General features: G+C 39.7%; 1 protein-coding gene across 4 annotated transcripts in view; it reads left to right on the plus strand.

Moving 5' to 3' along the window:
- The window catches only part of rasgrp3 (RAS guanyl releasing protein 3 (calcium and DAG-regulated)), an 80,260-nt gene that overhangs the window by 8,509 nt on the left and 49,252 nt on the right, over positions 1 to 22,499 (plus strand). The window contains exon 1 of one of the 4 annotated variants that reach the window (XM_078176272.1): positions 9,483 to 9,575. The exons of the other annotated variants lie outside the window; for them this stretch is intronic. The gene's annotated coding sequence lies outside the window, so the exon portion shown is untranslated. Of the gene's footprint in view, positions 1 to 9,482; positions 9,576 to 22,499 lie in introns of those variants that run through there. 4 annotated transcript variants of the gene reach the window in all.

Genomic DNA, 22,499 nt, shown 5'->3' on the forward strand with positions numbered 1-22,499 from the left:
GACAGCGAAAATTAATTAGATGATGATACAAAAAACACAATGAAGGCAAACATCAGAATTAATAGACAGTCATTTATGGAACTTTTTTCCTATCTTTATTCAAGAGAGTGGTATATCAATTGATTTTACATTCAGATTCTGTAATATTGTCCCTCAAAATCCTGCCCTCGCATTCAAATAGCCTCTGCTTGTGCTTAGATCTACTCTGTTTCTGCTCGCACTCAGATATCATGTTGCTTGCACAGATTTCCTGCTCCAGCTTCAGCTTTTCTCCTCGCGCTCAAGCTGCTTCTGTGTGCTCATGGAATTTCTGCTCTCAGATTTCTGCCCTGCCCTTGGATTTTTTTGTGTAACAACCCTGTCAAAATCCCCCAACCAATAGAACGCCAGGTTTATCGTTGACCAATGAAATGATCCCTGCCTCCTTGGGGGCACGCTCGCTTTAGTTTTAGAGCGTCCTTGACTTTGACGATCCATGTTGGCCAGCAATCTGCTAAACTCTGCTTCTGAGTCATGATGAAGGTGACATCGTTTTCTCCTCCAGCATACCGACTAGGGGGCGCTGTGCCATGCGGCTACTATTATAGCCTAGGCTACAGTGGAGAGACCGAATATGAAATCAGCAGGAGCAGAGCAAGTTACCGTTTCCTTTAAGCAGCCGGTGGCCACAACAAACAGCTCATGGAAGTTGCATTGATTTACATTGTGAAGCGTTCAAGCTCTTTTCAGTGAAAATGATTATTGGGCGTTTTGTGATGTGTTCAGTGTAATCTTGTAAAATATAGCTTTTAGTATGCTATGTAAATGGAATAAATAGCCTACAGCTGTTTTAAGGAGAAATGTGTTGATGTTTTCACAGCACTATACAACAGATATTAGAGAGGGAATTATGATGTATCATATATAGTAAAAAGACCATTCTTTTCATGTGAAAGAATGTTATGTTAATGGTTGTTTGATAAATGTGTATTATTGACTTTGTGCTCATTCAAAGGTAGTGTAATGAAGGACTGTGACTTAAAACTGTTAAGTCACAGTCAGTTAACTCATATGTTTTTAATAGTGTAGATTTCTGTGTTTCTCTGGCACACAAGAAGAATAAATAACAACAAAAAGCAAAAGAAACAGCAATATAAAAACACTGGTATCAGCTATTGGCAGAATTGTTATTTTAAACACTGGCATCAGTATCAACCCAGAACTTCAAAATCGGTGCATCGCTAATTCAGCTAGAAAGTTAATTTGTACATTTCATTATTATTTTACAATGTCACATATTGTTTTTTGTTTGTTCTTCTGAACAAGTTAATTTGGAATTCATTTTTATTGATTATTTATATACATGATTACTATAACATGTTCAAAATGTTACTGAAAGCATTTTTTTTTTTGCAGTTTCTTGTTTTTAGATAGGTTATTTATTCATTCATTTTGGTACTAAACATGCAGTAGTGACTGGGGATGGGGTTGTTTCATCTGAAACAAGTGTTCTCAGATCAAGAGGCAGTAATTGTTCATCATTCGTCTATCAACATGTGGCTCAGTGCATTTTGAGAGGGACGACTGAATAGATCCAAAACTTAAACACAGGCTTTTATTATTACTATTATTATTATTATTATTATTATTATTATCATTATTATTTGTGACACTAAAGAGAAACTGAAGCATTGGTACTTAGATTCAATAAACAGAGTGAAGCTGTGTGCTCCAGTTTCATTTGGGTCATGTACACCAAAGTGTTCTCACCCTACATAATGTCAAGTGTCTCTGTAAAGGGCATCAAAAGGGTACAGTACACACTGCACCATCATTAATGTGGACATGAATTTGCATGTCAGAATCCTTCAAATCTGACCAGCGTCAGGTTTTAATAAACAAGAAAGCATCTGAGTCAAAAGAGTGGTACTGTACTCATTTGTAAAACAAATACAGAGGACTTTTATTTCCTAATGTTGCATTTATTTCCTGGCTCTTAATTTCCCCATCTGTTTAAACTACCATGAAATATTTGGCAGGGTGTTGGTGGACACACATACAGCATGTAACATCTTAAACAGATACAGATTGACTGAAATAAAAGGTAAAACATCATTATTTGTCAACATTTCAATTGTGTTTTTTAAATGGAGGAAATTAACACAGGCAACTGAAAACTTCTAAGCTTCTTTTTGACTGATTTGTGGGGGCATGAAAAAATCCAGCTTCTTCAGCTACTTCTGCACATTATGCCTCCTCTTTGATGCAAGAGTGATGGGGTACAGTAAGCTCTCAGCCTGCTGCTTGCTGTGTGCTTACTCATTGGGGGTGACCACAGAATACAGCCATCACTCTTCAATAATGTGTAGAAAATGAAATGACAAGTTAGTGAAATTAAAGTCCTATGTTGACCCCCTGTTTTTATGCCTTATTTATGTTTTCCTGAGTAATCTGTTTGGATTTGGGTACATCCCTATTATGCACTCACTGATGAAACAGAACATAAGTGGCTAGGAACACACACGTGCATGTGTGCACTCACACACAGTCATAAACTCAGAGACCATCTGCTTAAGCCATTCGACCAGCTGTCTGAACCCAAGGTCGATGTAACATCTGTCTCCAGCAGTAGACTACACATGACTCCAACCTGTCTAGTCCACTCTGAACATCATATCCGTTCTAATGCTCTACCTGTACAGTGTATCTGCCTGCATTTGCATCCCTGTGAGAACAACACTAAGTATCAGATCAAGCCTCCTCAAACAGCTACATTACAAACTGATTCACAATCAAAAACCTGAACCAGCACAGGGTTTAAGTTACGATAAGGACTGTCAATAGATGTGCACTTTTAAAAGGTTCTACATCTGGTAAAATTGAGGTAATAACATAATTACCATAGGATAAAATGACATTGTTTACATCTGGTTGCTTAAAAGCACAAAGAGTGATTTGCTTTACCACCGAGAGCTACAGGAGAAATGTGTTTGTACCTTTGCTCTGAGATAATGATCTTTAACCCTCTCATAATTATTAATAATAATTACGTTACATACAGTAGCACATCTTTTACGTACTTACATATTTAGTAATTTATTTCAATACTCATACAGTGATGCAGACAAGCAGCTGCAGCTCCTCGCTCCTTCTCTCCTCCTCTGCACTCTTTGCACACAACATGTGCAGCATCAAATTGCATGTCAGATTGGTTTAAATAAATTATCTGAGGCGCAGTGTGGAAGACTTAAACTTTATTTCATGTTAAGGTTTTAAAGACAAGTGGAAGTGGGAAAGTAATTCAGCATTTGTCTGTCCATTGCCTAAATTAGGCTGGGTGTATTAAGATATTTTAATATTTTAATGTCACAATTATAACAAAACTGAAGCTCAGGGCAAACACTATCGCTACCTGGCTGTCCATGAAGGCAGATTACAGGGAGATGTGGATGCTGCTCTGCAGGGTGCACGATTGAAGTGTGTTAACTTTTCGTGACTGTAACAAGGGGCAGTGATATGGAGGAGGGGCAGGGGCTCTTGCAGAATTAAAACTCAAATGTGGTTGTTGGGCATACAACACACATTTAATTAAGAACTGGTGTCATGAGCCAAATTAAAAAAACTAAAATATTAAATTACAACAAAAATAGAAAACAACGTGTGGATGGACAATGCTTTTACACAGGGTGCTGTTCATTGTTGTTATGGAAGACAGGAAGTAGAAATGTTAGCTGAACTGAAAACCTTGGGCCAGATGAATAAACGATGTACAGACAAAAACATGCGTATTCCCTTTTGCACATGGAAACTGGTATTTATAAAGGAAGAAAGTGCAGTGAGAATGTTAACTCCTCATGCGTACTCACGCAACCAGGCAAGCACAAGGTTTTATGGCCAGAGAAAGCTGGGAATGATCGAGTAAGAGTAGGTTGAATGGAAACTGAGAGACAGTTAACGTTGTTTTTAGGTCATTTGCCAGTTTCACTGATCGTGTTAGTCAAAGGTACATTTATACACTTAATTTTGAAAAGTTTATAAACTTTATTTATGAATAATGAATTCTATCATTCTTTTTTTATTACATCTGAGCCATCACCTGCCTGTTGATTATCATTTAATTTTATCCTGAACTGTGAAGCTCTTTGTAAAGTCACTTTCAAAATGGGTGCTATAATTCATTGATCAGCCTTCTCAAGTTTCATAGTGATGATAAGGCCCTTTCAAACACAATGTGTTAACGGCACCACTGCATCCTGAACCCATTTATTTCAAATGGCTTGTGTTGCGCCACAATGGCTTTTCACTGTGTCAAGCCAAGCTTGAGCACAGTAAGGCACGCCGCTTAGCGAGTTTGCAGCTATGTGCTGTGATGAATACCTGTAAAATGTAGGAAAAAGAAAATGTTTGTCTGAATTCCTTGAACTTTACAACACAAGTTGACACTTGTATCGAGACCTTGGGAGGATACATACGTATTTCCAGTGAAACAGGCATGTCAGGTGCATACATGTAGGCAATAATGTATGTGTAGCCTGTATGATAAACATAGCTTCAGTTTCTTATCTGGTTTACAGTGTCTCCTTTCAATAGCTCGACGGATATATTAACGTTTCTTTTCTAATGAGGAATAATTTTATCATGATTTTCTTCATTGCTGGCAACAACAACATTAAATAGTCGCTAAAACTTTTAAAAAGCTTTGCCTGTTTTTCTCTGTCCACTGTGCTACTTGTCCAAACAACCTGGTCTCACTCCCAACTTTTCATATACTGGCACCTGTTCAGTGGCCTGTTGGATTCCGACAGTGACACACAGAGGCACCCTTTAACAGCAGTATGAGACAGCCCGGGGAGCAGCATCTGTTGACGCTCTAGGCAACTGCCATGAAGTAAAGAGCAGGAAAATTTGTATAGGGCTGGCTGGAGGGGAGACGGATGGTGTCAAAGAAACTCCAGAATTTCCAGAGTCTGCTGTTTGTGTCAGGTGTGAAACCAAAAGTTGTATATATATTATGATAGTAACAAGCGTAGTTATTTAAGCCAAACCATGTTTTTTCTAAACCTAACCCTGTTCTTTTGTCCCCAAACGTAAGGAAATAAACCTAAAAATCTTTTCCCACACTGACGTGGGGAGAGCAAGCAGGCTCTGCAGAGTGGGGCTTCCCATCCTGGGGTTTGAACCAGGAACCCTCTTGCTGTGAGACAATAAGGCTAACCACTGCAGCACCTTGCCGCCAAGAAAAGATGAGGCCTTAAAATACCCAATTTTGGGGACACAATCCCCCCTGGAAAAGCAGCAATGTCTCGGTAAAAGACAACCTCTTTTTTGGCACTACCCTTGCTGGGAAAAACAACAACAGGTTGCTACAAAACACATACGTTTGGTACCTAAAAAGCTGCTGGAAACACAGTTATGATTTGCTGAAACATAAATGATTCTGAACTCCATCCTTCCTCCATCATACCAGCGCCCAGATCTCCCTGTCACCACAGACACAAAGAGTATCGAAATGGAGTGAGACAGACCTGCCCCCCCTCTCTCTTTCTCTCCTAAACTCAGACCAAATGCTGGTCAAACTGTAAAACTAGCAGAGCTGAATATAAATCAAGATTATGTTACTGTGTCACCTGTTTCTTGCCTAAAATGTTTTCAGAGACATATTTTAGTACACTGGAAGTGGGTGCCATACTGTTTCCTGTATTGAAAAAATGGGAGGCTGAAAAAACTGAGCTCAAACAGTAAAACTCAGCAGCGCTAATCACATACCAACCAAGATTCTTTTACAGCGTTGACTATTTCTCACCTGATATGTTTTCAGAAACATGTTTTAGCTGCCTGTTTAAATGTTAAGGCCCATTTATGCTCCCTTTACGTACGAAAATGTATACGTCCGTTTCAAACAATGTTACCATCACTGCCCACAAACTTCCATGTGTCCTTTACGTTGGCATGGATGTTAACCAATATATCCACCAGGGGGCAGCCCAGAGTCAAAAGTTTATGACAACAATCTCAAAAACAAACATGGCGACTGTGGAGGAGATATTGATAATGTACCTCTTGCATAAAAGACAAAAACAGAGGGACCCCAGTCAAAGGGCGCGAGGGTCTGCCCTGGGAGCGAAGCGGAGCCGGGCAGGCTCTGCAGGGAGGGAGACCCGAGCCTCGGGAGTATGTGCGGAGCCGGGAGGGCGGGCTCCGCGGAGAGGTCGGATGCTCCCACAGAGGGGAGAGGGAGAAATATAACAACATAAGATAAAATAGGAAAAACCTTTCTCCCTCTTTTATTTTATTTTCAGCATATCAGGCGAAAAAGTTCTGCCATTGTTATTTCTTCTTCGTGTCTCACTAGAGCTACGTATCGGGTAGTGACAGCAACACTGCCCCCACGGTTTCCAGTGGTACTGCTCCCTTTGGCCCCTCCCTCCCTTATGCAGAAATACGGACGAAATGAATGCGGAGCACGGACTCTGTCCGTATCCAGATCCGTATTTAACGTTGAGCATAAATGGGCCTTTAGACCTATATGCGATTGTTTGTTACCAGCCAGCACCCATATTGTTTCCTGTGGAAAAAAAGCAGCCAAGCTGGTATTACATCACCTACTAGCTGAAATGTTTATTGGTCCAGTGCATTGCAAGGCCTTCTGGTAGTTGTAGGTTTTCTACATCTTGAGCAGAAGTGAATGCCACAGTCTTTTTTCCTCTGTTTTCTCTGGTTATGTAGTAACAATTTCAAAAGTATTTGCATCTATATTTTTTCTGTATAGACAGTCCAGTTTTATGGAATAAAAAACGTCTTCCCAGCAGTAAAATACTTATGCATGTCATATGCATTGACTTTTGACACATGAATTAACAACGATCTAAGTTATTAATGTTTCAATTATGATCACAAATGTTTATGTTAAAAAATGATAATGTGGTGGTTAGCATTGTTTGCATGTTCTCTCCATGGCAGCATGGGTTTTCTCTGGGTTCTCTGGCTTCCTCCCACAGTCAAAAGACATGCAGGTAAGGTTAATTGATGACTCTAAATTGTAGGCCTAAATGTGAGCATGAGTGGTTGTCTAATTCCATGTGTCAGCTCTATGATAGTCTGGCAACCCGTCCAGGGTACCCCGCCTCTCGTCCAATGTCAGCGGGGATAAGCTCCAGCACCCCCCCGCAACCCCTGACAGGATAAGGAGTTACAGAAAAATGAATGAATGAATCTACACACACACATATATATACAGTACAGGCCAAAAGTTCTAGTTTCTTCAAAATAGCCACCCTTTGCTCTGATTACTGCTTTGCACACTCTTGGCATTCTCTCCATGAGCTTCAAGAGGTAGTCACCTGAAATGGTTTCCACTTCACAGGTGTGCCTTATCAGGGTTAATTAGTGGAATTTCTTGCTTTATCAATGGGGTTGGGACCATCAGTTGTGTTGTGCAGAAGTCAGGTTAATACACAGCCGACAGCCCTATTGGACAACTGTTAAAATTCATATTATGGCAAGAACCAATCAGCTAACTAAAGAAAAATGAGTGGCCATCATTACTTTAAGAAATGAAGGTCAGTCAGTCCGGAAAATTGCAAAAACTTTAAATGTGTCCCCAAGTGGAGTCGCAAAAACCATCAAGCGCTACAACGAAACTGGCACACATGAGGACCGACCCAGGAAAGGAAGACCAAGAGTCACCTCTGCTTCTGAGGATAAGTTCATCCGAGTCACCAGCCTCAGAAATGGCAAGTTAACAGCAGCTCAGATCAGAGACCAGATGAATGCCACACAGAGTTCTAGCAGCAGACCCATCTCTACAACAACTGTTAAGAGGAGACTGCGCCAATCAGGCCTTCATGGTCAAATAGCTGCTAGGTAACCACTGCTAAGGAGAGGCAACAAGCAGAAGAGATTTGTTTGGGCCAAGAAACACAAGGAATGGACATTAGACCAGTGGAAATCTGTGCTTTGGTCTGATGAGTCCAAATTTGAGATCTTTGGTTCCAACCGCCGTGTCTTTGTGAGACGCAGAAAAGGTGAACGGATGGATTCCACATGCCTGGTTCCCACTGTGAAGCATGGAGGAGGAGGTGTGATGGTGTGGGGGTGTTTTGCTGGTGACACTGTTGGGGATTTATTCAAAATTGAAGGCACACTCAACCAGCATGGCTACCACAGCATCCTGCAGCGACATGCCATCCCATCCGGTTTGCGTTTAGTTGGACCATCATTTATTTTTCAACAGGACAATGACCCCAAACACACCTCCAGGCTGTGTAAGGGCTATTTGACCAAGAAGGAGAGTGATGGAGTGCTGCGGCAGATGACCTGGCCTCCACAGTCACCGGACCTGAACCCGATCGAGATGGTTTGGGGTGAGCTGGACCGCAGAGTGAAGGCAAAGGGGCCAACAAGTGCTAAACACCTCTGGGAACTCCTTCAAGACTGTTGGAAAACCATTTCAGGTGACTACCTCTTGAAGCTCATGGAGAGAATGCCAAGAGTGTGCAAAGCAGTAATCAGAGCAAAGGGTGGCTATTTTGAAGAAACTAGAATATAAAACATGTTTTCAGTTATTTCACCTTTTTTTGTTAAGTACATAACTCCACATGTGTTCATTCATAGTTTTGATGCCTTCAGTGAGAATCTACAATGTAAATAGTCATGAAAATAAAGAAAACGCATTGAATGAGAAGGTGTGTCCAAACTTTTGGCCTGTACTGTATATATATACATATATATATATATATAAAAATTACTTTAATCATGACTTTAATCAATAGTTTTTGTCACGGAATTTCAGGCTGTGGGCGGCACGGTGGTGTGGTGGTTAGCACTGTCGCCTCACAGCAAGAGGGTTGCCGGTTTGATCCCTGGCATGGGAGCCCTTCTGTGCGGAGTTTGCATGTTCTCCCCGTGTCAGCGTGGGTTCTCTCCGGGCACTCCGGCTTCTTCCCACAGTCCAAAGACATGCAGACTGGGGATTAGGTTAATTGATAACTCTAAATTGTCCGTAGGTGTGAATGTGAGCATGAATGGTTGTCTGTCTCTATGTGTCAGCCCTGCGATAGTCTGGCGACCTGTCCAGGGTGTACCCTGCCTCTCGCCCGATGTGAGCTGGGATAGGCTCCAGCCCCCCCGCAACCCTCAAGAGGATGAAGTGGTTAGAAGATGAATGAATGAATGAATGAATTTCAGGCTGTTCCTCCTCTCAAACTGTGTAGGTTAGAATTAAAGCTTGTTGAGATAGTTAAGATTAAGGAGAGGGTAAAGTGTAATCAGTGAAGGGTTTAATGTATTAAACCCGATGTGTGTGTGTGTGTGTGTGTGTAGGTGTGTAGGTGTGTGTGTGTGTGTGTGTGTGTCTGCGTGTGTGTGTGTCTGGGTGTGTGTGTGTGTGTGGGCAGAGTCACATGGCCGGACTGCTCCAGGCTGCTGTGTTTACCAACAAAAGGAGGAGGAGGTCTTAGCGTAGTATAAGCTCCACCATGGGAGTCTCTGTGCTTGACAGCCAGTAGCAGCCTGCAGCATCTGGCAGCAGTTCCAGATATCTCAGTGAGGGACTGAACCTTAGCCTGGATGGTTGCTGTTATGCTGCTGTTTAGGGGGTAAGATTTGACTGCTTGTGAAATATAGATTGTGTAGTTTGTGTGATATTTATAACTGCTAGTTTCTATGACAGCGAGAACCACATTTAATTAAAGGCTGTCTGTTGCCTTTAAAGATGGATGCACAGTTTACAGTTTCTAGCAAGTCATTTTTCAGCTTTATTTTGTGGAATTAAGGCTGTCTCTGTCTAACTTTGTTAAATTGGGATTTTGTGAACATTAGTCAGATCTAAATGTATGGCAGGGCTTTTAGAGGCAGTGTACTATGGTGTGTGTGTGTGTGTGTGTATGTCGGTGCACATCTTTGCATTTGTATTATACTTTCTGTCTGAACATTTGTGTGTGTTTGCACCTACAAGCAGTGTATGTCACTGGACTGTGCATAAAACACACAATGACGCATCTGCAGAGCAGAGGCAGAGACACAGTGACCCATTGTGGAGGCAGAAAAGCACAAGTCATGCTAAAGGGCACAGCTGACTGTAACATGCACAGCCAAGCTGTGAAATCAAAAGGAAGAAAAACATAAGAATGTGTCAGTGTGTGTATCCCGTAGCAATTGACATATAACGCATTAATGTTTTGCGCACTGTGAAAGCAGCGTGATGTCCACACACACAAAGTCAAAGAAAAACACTTTGAAAGTTTCAGAATGGCTCGTTTGTTGTTTGTGGGGCATCTGTGCGTCACACTGTCAGTAACTAACGGTGTTGGGAGGCTTCCTTTGAAACGTATTCCACTACAGATCACTGAATACATGCCCTAAAATGTAATCTGTAAAGAATTCCATTAAATTACTCAAACTAAGTAACGTAGTCTAAAAACTTTGGATTACTTTTGGAATACTTTTAGAATCATCTTGCAGAACTCATTTGTCTGGGTCTTATATTTCCATGCCAAAAACACAGGACAGTGTTGTGGCTGTGCATCTCCACTGTCAATGTCTTGTAGGCGGTGCAGTGCACACATTTAAAAAAAAAAAAAAAAAAAAAAAATCTGTTTATGGGAAATGCACGCCTCATATGAATTTTACAGCAAGCAATCATCACTCTCTGTCCACACCCAATATGTTACATATGCACTTCTGTTAAGTCATGTAAATAAACCAGTCATTTACCAGACAAAACTAACTGTTGTTCATCGAGCTCGCCAGGTCAACCTGGAGAGGTCTGCTGTTGTTACTTTGCAGTGTATGTAGTTTTAACTACTAGTTATAACTGCATATGTGGTAGATTCTAGCATATTTACCTTAGAAATTAATTGTCTGTCATTGTTATTTTCATAGTCATGTCCTTTTGTTTGTGCAAAGCAGTAATCAGAGCAAAGGGTGGCTATTTTGAAGAAACTAGAATATAAAACATGTTTTCAGTTATTTCACCTTTTTTTGTTAAGTACATAACTCCACATGTGTTCATTCATAGTTTTGATGCCTTCAGTGAGAATCTACAATGTAAATAGTCATGAAAATAAAGAAAACGCATTGAATGAGAAGGTGTGTCCAAACTTTTGGCCTGTACTGTATATGTAAAGTAAATAAACAAATAAAAAGAATTTGTCTGATTTGTGATTAAGGTCATGAGTCAGCTTCTCAAGAGGAATAAGAGCAGAAATCTGCGATATCCACATGTTGACTGTAGGGACCAGGGGAGTTGATCACCGTAGCAAGATACATTTTTTAGCCAGAAACAAAAGAATTATTTGCAGAGATTTGGTATCCATGTCAGAAAAGAGTATGGTTTAGAAGACAGAAAGAAGGAGTCAGTGAAAACTGTTTACCAGTGACCACCTGGGGGTACTCTAAGAGAGCTCCTAACTTAGCCAAAAAAAACCCTTTTAATAAGGAGATTAGCCTGGGAGTGATTTAGGAAAGTTCTAAGAGCAACTCTGAGCAAGGAAGGGACAGAAACTTTTACCTTAGTGAGGGGGTGTGGTTGACCCTGTTGGTAGGTGGTATGCTTTCCTTTGACAGGTGTGATTGGTTGTCAGAGACACGCCCTTTTGTGAGCCTGCAAGGTGTGGACACCCAGTGGAAATGAAATTAACTGCATCACAATATGAGATTAACAGTGTTGTCATTGTTAATGTGATCACTCTGCTGATGGAAGGCTGAGACAGACAAAAGTCATCACTGCTGCACTGTTACATTTTCCCAGTTTTTCAAATATGTTAGTATGGTGATTATATTATTTCCTGGCGTTATAGCCTTATTTTGTTAGGTGGGAAATGTGTGCGTATCCCTAATGATATTGACCACAAACATTATTCCTGCACAATGTCATCTGTAGCATTTCATTTACACACTGTCATTTTGTGTTTAGAAACCATTTCTCCGACCTCTTTGTGTTTCCACCATTTGCTCCTCTGCTTAAGAAACTCTTCAGCCTCTGAAAAGTCCTCCTCCCTACTCTTAACAGGCCCCTGGATTACAGAGTGAACCCCATTCTAGAAAGTCTGGATGAATGTACCTTTGTGTATTTTACATTTATAACAAAGTTTGGAGGTGTCAGGGAACATTCTCTGGAGGCGAACAGGTGTGTAAAAAGTTCGGTGAAAAAAATTTAAAGTTTTGTTCATGTATAGATATTGAAGTACATTTAAGGAAAACCCCACTGCAGATCTTGTCCCAGTCTACAGGACTAAACGTCACCTCCAGATCGTGCTCCCACAACAGCTTCGGAGAGAGTCACAGCCTGAAGAATCAGAATAAAGTAGTGAAGCATGAATATTGGAAATCAGTCCTTTGGGAGATTTGGCCAAAACTATAGTGTTTTCCAGCTCTGACGGTCTCATGCGGATCCTGCCTGTCCTCAAGAGAGACCCTATAAAGTGATGAATTTGGAGATACTTATAAAAACCTTTATGGGGAATATTAAAATCAGCCCTGATTTGCTCAAATGACTTAACAGAGTTGGAGACCAACAGGTCCGTGAAGTTTGACAGGCTCTTAGATGTCCACTCCATCAAACCAATACTCCTAATCTGTGCTGGTAAATCCGGATTCAGAGCCAAGGGTGACTAGAGAGAGAGATGACAGGGGAAATATTTAGGTATTTTTTCACATCTCGCCAAACCAGTAGTATGTTATAGACAATTATGTTGTTCTTGAGATGGTTTAACTGATCTATATTATTATAAAAGGAACGGAGTTAAGCCTTCTGGGATAACAAGATAGGGATTCAAGACCCAACCATAAGGAATCTTTCCTGTTCATAAACCAATTTGACATAACTTTAAGTTGCGCTGACAAATAATATAGTTGTAGATTGGGCAGGGACAAGCCTCCAAGATCCTTTGGCTTAGTAAGTATAGAGAACTTAACTCTTTGGTGTTTGTTGTTCCAAATATAGCAAGAGATGTTAGAGTACAGTAACAGATTCAGATTCTGTTTATTAATAATACGACAAAATAAAATCTACCACAAATTACACATTTAAACAGCTTCGGATACATTTTTTTTACCCTGGGATCTATATAAATCAGCAGATTTCCTTCGTGATTGAGTTGTTTTTGGGGTTTTTTTCCACCTGGACCTTTATGCCATTTCTCCTCTAATTATCACGCTGTAACCTGTGGCAGGCTGTTATGCTACTTTAACTATCGCACATTCACACATATGTAGTCACGTCACTTACAGCAGGTTTACATTAGCAAAGGTTTAATCACTTGACAATACAGACTCCCGTGTGCGCATGGCGAGAAAGGAGAGGGAGAGACGCTGTGCTGCTGCCAGAGGAGCTGCTGAATGAGTTCCCTCTGAGCTGTAAGTCGCTAAAAGAGTCTGAGAGGTCCGGGGCTGTTCATAAAACATTCAGGACGCCACAGTTTATTCCACACTACTGAAGCATTTTGAAACCACTGTGGAGTCTGTCATAATTTCACTTTCAGACATGCTTGTTGTTGCCGTGCGTAACAGTATGATGTCATGTTATGTAAGTATATAAGCTGAAGTACTGCAAGTATCACTATAATTTTTTCATAACATTTTAAAAATTAGATCGGTATTACACCCTTAATTATTACTCAACTGGTCACCACTTATAATCACTGTCAGTTGTCATTGCGGCTTCTGAGAGCTGTCACTCCGCTGTCAATCAGCTCTTATCTGTTTGCGGCCCAGTTGCTGTGACGTATCAGCCGCTGTGCAGAGGATTGTGGGTCAGAATGGCCAGGAAAGCATTGCATACAACAAAATCTGACTGGATGTAGTAGAACAACTTGGTATATTTGGCATACTGTATTTGACTTACTGTGTTGGGACATACTTAATCTTTTTCTGGTGTACTTTATAGTATAGTAGTATGGGTTTTGGAATGCATGGAGGGCATCCCATAAAAGTTCAGCTCAAAATAGCAGCCCTGTATCACATGCAGCCAGTCGGAACACTCCAATAGAAGAGAACACAGTCAAACTGACGCTCGCTCACACTACGTTCAGCAGTCCCTCCAGAAAAACGCGATTATGCGATCGCATAATTCAACGCATAATCAGCCAAAGTCCGCATATTAATACGGGGGCCGCATTTTTTCAAAGACGCCGCACTTTCGCCGCATAAATCGCCGATTTCCGCGTAAAATGCGCGAAATATGCGGGGTTTGCATGATTTCATAATCCTCGCATTTTCGTTGCAAGAGGGGTTTTCCTTGTGAATGCTCTCTGTAACGTACAAACAGCTGTTGTGTCTCTCTGAGGCTTGCTGTGCGTGTCACGTAATGAGACAGAGCGCGCACTAGGCCTAGTCGGTGTGATGTTTCTTCTCCTCCTGTGGGGAGGAGGGAAGAAAACTTCCAGTGAAATAACTCTCGATCTAAAAGAGCTGGTTATGATTTTAGGCATGGATGTGGGATTCGGCCTCAGAGTAGCTGCGCTCCCGTCATCTCTGATAACGAGACAAGACGGGGAGACTGAAAGCGCACATAAATCACTCACTCTCTTACGAAGTCAGGGGTAAGAGAAGTGCTGTCTTTAATGACGGTAGTTTGAGAGAGATTTGTGACAGAGGCTCGAAGGGAGGTTCTCCCAGAGCGCGTAACACCAGGGGTAAATCCCACTGCGGTGCCAAAGAGCGCGTGACAGGTCTCTGTCGCCAGACTCCTTTCAAAAAGCGCTTAACCAGCGGGTGCGCAAAAACGGATCTCTCTCCATAGCCTTCATGACATAATATATATTTTATTTATTTATTTTTACATAAGTTGTAGCATATGCTAGCTACAGAACTTGTTTGACTCAGCAATGTTTTGTAAGTTTGAGCCATGTGTTTATTAAGGTCTGAAATAAAAGATGAGAACTTAAATATTCCCTGCACTTTCTGTGATGTAGTATGCTTGCTTATCATAGGAAGTAATTAGAAATGACTACATTAAGGTAGTAGTCTAGTGAGAACAGGGTGATGGGGGAATCACTTTTTTCCTCTTTTTCATCAAACCGCAATTTTTGCAAGTTCCCGCAATTTTTGCAAGTTCCCGCAATTTCATCGCATGAAATTGCATAAATATCCCACATATTCCATCGCATTTTTTAAGAAAACGTGCCGCATAATCAAGGATTTTTGCCCGCAACAATCACAAAAAAACTCTAAACAGGAAAAAAAAAGAATCCCTTCAAGTAATCTATTTTTAAAGAATAAAGAAAAAAAATCAGAATACCATAATTTAAATTGTAACTTTAAGGGAATACAGTTGGTCATATTTTGTATTTTAAATACATTACTTAATTATTTGTATTCTGTTACCCCCAAACCTGGAAACTAAGAACATTTTCTCAAGTGCTGTACTTAAGAACAATTTTGAGGTACTTGTAATTTACTTGTATGACTCCCATTTTCTGTTTCTTTATACTTTTACTCCACTACAGTTCAGAGAGAAATATTGTATTTTACACTTATTTAATTACTTAAGTTACTAGTTAATTTGCAAATTCAGGTTAATATAGGCAAATAAGAAAGTATAACCAACAAATAGATTATTATGTAATATTATAGATTAAAATAAAACTTTGTGGATCCCAGGAGGGTAAATTCACAAACTACCAGTAGTATGTAAATGAATTAGAATTACTCCCACCTTTACCAGCTGCAGAATTAAAGTTATGAATCTATTAATGCATTAGTACTTATAATGCAATATTACAATACAGTGATCATGTCTACTCTAAGCAGATGATTATTATAATCATTTTTCCCCTTTTTATTTCTTATGCAGATTACCAAGACTATCCTCCTCCAAAACACAACCACGTAGGACACTTTTACGAGCAGAAATTACAACCCATATTTAAGTTTTTTGTTAGGCCGTGATGTCTTGTGGCCATAGTAATTATTATAGAAGCAAAGGAGGGAGTCTGGCCATGTAAAATAAAGAGTTTCAAAGGCTGTTTAGGGTTAGAGACAGCGAGGGAGGGAGGTGGATGGGTCAAACAGGCACAGGACTTTCATCCAGGAGACAGGTGTTTGTGTCCCGTGTAAAACCAAAAGTCAACACTGAGTTATTTTAACAGCATAACATAATATGTTGATGTGTGTCACATGAGATACGACATGTTTTTTTCTTATTAAATTCAACGTTCGGGAAGTGTATGGGCTTGTACCCCCACAGCGCTCAGGTGAAGTTGGGGCTTGACAAAGAGGTACCAACCAGGTGTCAGAATGTAAGCAGCAGGCAAGCAAGAGACACTGCCAAAAGAATTGCAACTATAGCAATGTGAATCTGTGGTTGGCTTTTCCGACGAGCATGTTAACCACCACTAACCAACAATCTTGCAAGGAGTCCTTTTAACGCTCTCACTCCCACCATGGACCTATTTTTGTCTTTTTAAGCAGGAACTTGGGATCTTTAGAGGGAGAGGTCAACCGTATATGCCACACAAAGGTGGTATACATCATCAGAAACCTGAAGATTAATTTTAGATGCAGCTCAGCATGATGTGTCAAGCTTTTCTCGTCATAAATATATGATAAACATTGTGCTTTGGTTAGGTGCCCTATTCAAACTTTAAAAAGTTATAGTGTATACATTATGACATAAGTATATGATGGCTATTTTCACACTCAATTGAGTCTCATAAATTGTTGCAGCATTTTTGGGGTTATTTGTCACAGAGATTTAAGGATTTTTTACCACTTGGAAATTCATAAAAATGGTCAAAATTTCCTCCAGAATACCAAATTAAGACAAGATTAAGAAGAATTGAGAAAAATCCACGCAGTGATTTGGTATCAAAAGCTTTTGACATTTGGAGATTTCTGTCAGAATTGCATTTTTTGGTGATTGGAAGGCAAGCACTTCTATTCTGGAAACTGCTGAGTATCCCCCTTATTGTCAGTATATCTATGTAATCTATCCATCCTCTGACTGCCCCAGGTCTCTATTTTGTGATTGTTTCAAAAAGTTTCAAAAAACTGTCTCACTACAATGAACTGGCTTCTGAGCTATCATCATCACACATGAAAAAAAATGTGCTCATTGAATCCACAAGAGTCTTAGCCTTTCAGTCAGACCTAAATCTATAATTCAGAGACTGTTTATGGGCCCCAGAATGCAGAAATTTAAATACAGTATTGTATTTTAATTGCATGCAAAAAATAAATGGCATGGTTTTTGCCTAAAACTACTGTACATGGGATAGGCAAACAGTGAACATGTCTGTAAAGGCAAGACTCGTGGGTACCCACGGACCCCATTTTCATTCAGATATCCTGAAAGGTCAATGGACCCCTGTGAAAATGCCAGTGCCAGTTTCTCCCTCACCAAATTTTAGCCTAACTTTGGTGTATTATTTAACCCCCTTTCTGACAAGCTGGCATGTCATGGATGGTACTAATGGATTCCCTAGACCTTTATTTGTTCATAGTTTCATATGACACCAGTATCTTCGCTTTAGCTTTAAAAGTCTCTGAAAGACAGTAATGCCAGCTGAAATCGCTAGCAGTCCCATAGGTTTCTATTATCAGTTTCTGAACCTTTATTAACACGGACTGTTTCTTGAAGCAAAGTGAAATTAATGAAACTAATAAGCTTCTCCTTTTTACCATCGGGTAATTTTTGCACCAGATTCTGATTTAGCTTTAGGCTGTTTAAAAAGGTACCACAGAGACCCACAGAATGTTCGTTTTCTTTTTTAAACCAAAATGAGCTGTATTCTATTGTAGTGCTCTCAGTTCTGAAACAGAAAATAATAATAAACTTTACATATATAGCACCTTTCAAAACATAGTTACAAAGTACTTTACCAAACTGGAATAAAAGACAAAGCAATAAAAGTAGAATACACATAATAGAGTAAAAACATGCAATAATAAAGCAGCTAAAATCACGGAAAGGCAATTTTAAACAAGTAGGTTTCCAAAAGTGATTTAAAAGATGAGACTGAGTTTGCAGCCCTGATCTCCTCAGGCAGGTCATTCCAAAGTCGTGGAGCTCTAACTGCAAAGGCTCTACATGTATCACCTATGTGAATTAATCTAGATCTTGGAACAACAAGAAAAGATGGATCTGAGGATTTCAGGGTGTGAGAAGGAACATAGGGCAATAAAAGTTCTGTTATATAACTTGGAGCAAAGCCTCTCAGGGCATTTTATGTAATCAATAAATTGTTATAATCAATTCTAAAAGCAACAGGTAACCAGCGTAGCGAAGCCAGGATTGGTGTGATGTGGTCATGTTTTCTAGTCCTAGTCAAGATTCTGGCAGCAGAGCTTTAGATGAGCAGGAGGGAGCGGGAGCGGAAGGCAGAAGAGGGATTTTTTACTGATGCCAGAGAGCATGGAATTGCAATAATCTAAATGGCTGGTTATGAATGCATACATAACAGTTTCCACTTTCCAGATGTTTGTTGTAAAGGAATGATCTGATTCTTGAGATATTTCTGAGATGGTGGAAGACAGATTGAACTACTGATTTTACATGTTTGTGTAAACTGAAAGTTTGACAGTGGGAGGATATTGTCAACCACCAGGGACTCAAACAGAGGAAGAGACAGCCTGTTTTTTCTTTTGACAACCGATGCCCAAGATGTCCGGGGTGGAGACTGTAGAGAGGGAGAACCAAACTTTTGTGCTGTATCACCAATAAGCAGGGGAAAATCTAGGCTACTAGGGTCCAACTCGGCCAGACGGTGCTAGAGTTTAGCCTGATGGTCAAGTAGTTCGCTGATCAGACCCTCAATGGCCAGAAGCTCTGCCCTGACCCCGGACAGTTCTGGAGAATTCATCTTGATGTCAGTGGGAAAAGATGCAGTCTCTCAAGTGGAAATCCACGACTATGTTATCGTCCCCTCTGAGGAACGGACAGCCGCTACAGCAGCTGCTGTACCCGTATAGACTGAATCACAATGTTTATTTACAATAACCTCCGGGTAGATAACCCTGGGGTCACGTACATAAAATTAAACGGCGCTGGGCAGCCATTGCCTCAGTTAGTTTTAATTAGTTTAGTCACCTAAAATATTTAACTGAAGCCGTTTTGTCAAAGCCTCCAGACTCCATTGACTGCAGATTTGCAGTTCTACTGCTGCTTCGATTGGTTAGTGTGTAAGGTCAAACAGAGTAAATGTTCAAATATAATATACACTAACATTGATATTAGTTTTTTTTTCGGCAGCCCTAATACATTTATGTCACAGCTCCGTCCACAGCAGTACACTGCTTAGCTCCTGTGCTGGTAGATTTAGTTTATCAAAGATGATAACACAGTAACAAAGTACATAAAATAAGCAGCACAGCAGAAATGTCAGATAGGTCGGACCACTGTGTTTAACTATATCTTTAAATGTTACAGCTGAAAATGACAACAGAAATCAACAAATTAGCAGAATTTACATATCTCTGCAATTGTAATCAGTTGTCAGTTTTCTACCTGGAAGTTGTTGTTGTTAGCGCAATGTCTCAATATTTTGTCTATAGTCACAACATTTCCCTGGCTGTTCTCAGTGCCATCTTAAACAGTGGTTCCCAACTGGTCCAGCCATGGGGCCCAGGTTTTTCTTAGTCATTCGTTCAAGGTTCACACAGTTTTAAACATTCAGCCTCACTTACATTTGGCCACGTCGTCGCGCTAGCTTGCTGTCTCTGTTAAGTAGCTGTCTGTTTAATCACTCCACAGCAGGAAACGACACGTCAAAATAACAGCTATGCGCCAGAAATTCACTGTTCACTGTGTCACTTCAAAATAAACTATGTTTTTTTACAAACTTGACACACCTGTGTTCCATTCAGAATGGTCCCATGACCCATTTCCGGACCGCAACCAACCAGCTGGGACCACTGATCTATAACACCCTTCATCATTCATTGTCTGTGGAGCAGCCCCAGACTTTATCTATGATAGGACAAATTTGAAATCTAGCACTAATATTTTTGTCTGTCTTATAACAGAGGAAAAACATATGAATTTTGAAAATGGGCATAAAATAAAATTTGGGCAAAAATCAAAATTTTCTCTCTACGTGTCACCTCCTGAGCTCTGATGGCTAACAGTTATGATTCCTTTAACTTGCACCGATTTATTGGCAAAAAATTGTAATTGGTGCAAGTCTAGTGTATACCTAAACAGTAATTAACATTGCACATCTTCCTATCAATGGGAAATAAACTAAACATAAAATATTGCCAGTTCAACATAATATTAACAGATGACAGTCTTAACAATAAGTGGAAACCTATTACATGGTTGGACCCTACATGATCAATGTGCTAAGTAGTGTCCAAATTGTTACATGGATGGTCAGTGGGGTCTATAATGTCAGTTCCTGGATATTAAATGTAATTGTATGTAGTGGTCCCAGTAATATTTGTTCTTCAAGTGCACTCAAGTAGCAAATCACATAGCATGGTTAAGCTATGTTTACATCAATAATAAAGGACAGTCCTTGCCTATTTATTTTGAAAAAGCAAAGGCCAATGGCGAAACACTAAAAGTAATGCCTTACACATTACTCATTGCTTTTAGAAGGAGTTCTGCTAGGGATGGGAATCACCAGAGGATCCACAATACTATTATCATGATACTTAATTCATGATGTGATGTTATTATGATAAAATATATTGCCATAGGCCTATATTACCTTTTTTCAACTTTAAATTATCCTAAAGGAAAACTCTGTCAACATATTTTTATTGCGGCAAAATGTATCTAGTGGACTTAAAAAGCAACTGATTATATTATTCTAGTAGGCCACCTAAAGTTTAATTTGTATTTGTAATATTAATAATTTATATGATAAAAAAATCGATACCTGGCACTGTGTGATGAGAGGATATTGCCACACATAAATATCATGATGCTATCCTGTATTGATTTTTCCCCCCACCCCTAAGTAATGCATTACTTTACTTAATTACTACCTATAGAAAGTAAATTTTCTACACTGCTCATTATGTTACTTTCTTACTGCCTGAGACACATTGTCACATAATTACAAGCCAACATTTATATGACGTTAATCCTTACGTATGCACACATGTTGGCACAAAACAAGGCTCAGGAGAATTAAGACAGCACTGCCTCAAAAAGAAATAACATCAATATATAAAAAGGGCTGGCCTTCTAAAGACTGCATAATACTAATATTAATATCCTCAAAATACTAAATTAATAGGCCTAAATAACATAATATAGGAGACTAACTTTCCCAATAACATTAGATTATGGAAGACTAGAAAAAAGTTTAAATGGTCTATGAATGGCAATTAATATTTAATTCTAGTGATTTTAACAATTATAATGAATATTTAGTTATTTTTTTCTATCCACCCATTATGCAGACTTAACTTAAGAACCTATGTAATGCCACTAATGATTTAAGTGTTTGAGCAATAACTGTAATATGATTACTAAATTTTGAACAGTAATGTATTACATTACTGCATTACTGACAAATGTAGTGTGATTACAGTAACATGCTGCACCCAACACTGCTCAGTAATTCAGGGACAGTCTTTTATGTTCACAAGGCTGACCCCTGCTTAACTGTGGTACAGCCAATAATATTACGTAAGCTTTCTTTTTAAATCTTGAGGTGAAGCCCAGCTGTTTTTTATGTTTGTTCCAGCTGTTTGCAGCTGCAATGCCTATTTTTTCTCAAGGATTGTAGAGGTAACATTTGGCTTCATTTCCTTTCAGTATCAGACAGATCATTTTACTGGAACAGCGATCCAGTCTTATAAAAATGGCACACTGCTATTTTGCAGTAAGTCAGTTTTGTACAATGCGTAATATGTGTTATATTTCTTTGTAAACATAGTGCAAATGCAAAATGTTAACTGCCAACACAATATCCACTCCAGTGGACACTAACTTGAACAGAATGTTTTTGTGTCCTTTCATGGTTGCTGGTGTGGATCTGTAAATAGACTGGTGAATGGCACAGATGGCTTTGACAAGTGCTTGAATGTCTCAACAGCTTCTGTTATTGTGTGACTTCTTGCCCCTTGTGACCCTGCACAGGATAAGCAGGTATAAATAATGGATGGATGGAAAATCTATTTTGGGCTGTCTCTGTGCTCTTGAAAACAGAATCCAAATACTCACAACTGTTACTACTGAGGTCATGAAAATTAGAGTTTATTGCTAATGCTGGCTAAACAAGGCTTTAAAGAGGATGTAGCCAGTAGATTCACCAGTGTCATCATAGAGACACATCCCTCACATGCACCTGGCTAGGTCAGTAATTGAGATTATGATTCGACAGGAAAAATGTGAAACCAGTCACATTGTGTGTAAAAGGCATAAGACTCTAGCCGTATTACCTCACTGTTTGCTAGTTTACTGACTTTTCTAATTAGCAGCTGGCCTTTTGTAATCATTCTCACCTGGCAACACTGTTCACATACAGTATGCTAAGAAAGTATTCAGCAAAATCCTCTATTTACCTCTAGTCAGCAATTAAAGTGAGTTGATTGATGGCTGAGATGGATTATTTAATTTATTTTAA

Source organism: Epinephelus lanceolatus, chromosome 17 (assembly GCF_041903045.1).
Source record: "Epinephelus lanceolatus isolate andai-2023 chromosome 17, ASM4190304v1, whole genome shotgun sequence".
NCBI lineage: Eukaryota > Metazoa > Chordata > Actinopteri > Perciformes > Serranidae > Epinephelus > Epinephelus lanceolatus.